A 1,450-nucleotide genomic window follows, 5' to 3' on the forward strand; every position below is an offset into this window, starting at 1 on the left:
ATTTCAGCGATCCGGAGTCTAGTGGAGACTAGGTGTTGCATAAAAACTTTCTAGGGTGAAATTAGATAACCAGGTTTGATCTCTGCACAGAATTTGAAATAAAACCCCATCATCATCATTACAGCAATGGGACCAAAATGCTATGCGAGCACATTTATTTCGTATCATGCAAGATACATGTATGTCTAAATATGCAAAGTTTCTTACACGACACGTCAGCACTTTTAACTCTCCTAATCAGTCTGTAAGTTGTTTTTTTCTCGCCACAAATATTCCACAGAATTCTGTAACAGTAGTTCACCTTTATCCACATGGTAACCTATATCCGTTGTTTTTAAAACCAAGATATTTAGGGGAATCTAGTCGACGGACGCTGCATTGAAAATGCAATATTTTCATAGAATTCCGGTCTGAAACAGCCGTTTGTCGAGTTGATATCCCTAAATACTCTGATTTTATATACAACGGATAAATGTTACCCCGCGGATAAAAGTGAACTAGTGTTACACAGAATTCTAACAAGCGGCAGTTGGACCTGTTGGACCTGTTGAAATTAAAGGCACTGCATAACAGTTTTCGAGGTTAGATCTCTGTTTCACAAAATCTAAGAAAACAATACATCATCATCATGACATGTACAGCAATGGGACCGAAAAACTGTGCTTCGTTAATGCAAATGAAGCAAGATGTTCAATTATGCAAAGCTTCTTCGAATTCTTACTCACCACGTCAGCTCACTAAATTGGTCTAGAAGTTGTTTTTTTTGACGCAGATTTTCCAGAACATTCTATTGTATCTTAATCGCTAGCAGGTTGCAGAGACTTATTGCACAAGACGCGATCGTACTGAAGCTGAATAAAATCCTCCGCGATGTCCGAGTTTAACTTTAAAGATTGGGCCGCTGCGTCCAAGCTGACACCGGCCACAACCAGGGCACTTGTTGATCACGACCTGGCCGAGAAGGACGCCCTGCTGTGCGTCACCCCTGAGATGCTGAAGGCGCTAGGCCTCACCATCGGTCAGTACGCGCTGATTTGCAGGGCTACTGCAGGACTACAGGCCGCGGGCCCGGCTGCGACTGGCACCGAGACCCAAATCGCGTCTCCAGACCTCAACCAGGATCAGGACCTGACCGACCAACCGTCCCAGATAGAGGGGATCGGCGTGCTTCAAGACCTCGTCCCCGAACAAGGTGAGAAACAAAGATCAGGATTTAACATACCTGGAATAAGAGATCAATTTAAAATACCTGAAACACACGTTTTAGCAAAACTCCCTACTCTTTCGTTCTTAGAATAATGCAATTGGAACAGCTGGGTAATTTTTGAGCACAGTATTCTTCGGTAAACACCCGTCTTTCTTTCTTCTGCAAAAAGAAGGCTATGTGGTATATATGTATTGAAGAAGACTAAAATGTTCAATTATAATATACTAATCTGATTAAACTATT

This window comes from Branchiostoma floridae, chromosome 14, assembly GCF_000003815.2.
Source record: "Branchiostoma floridae strain S238N-H82 chromosome 14, Bfl_VNyyK, whole genome shotgun sequence".
Lineage (NCBI taxonomy): Eukaryota > Metazoa > Chordata > Leptocardii > Amphioxiformes > Branchiostomatidae > Branchiostoma > Branchiostoma floridae.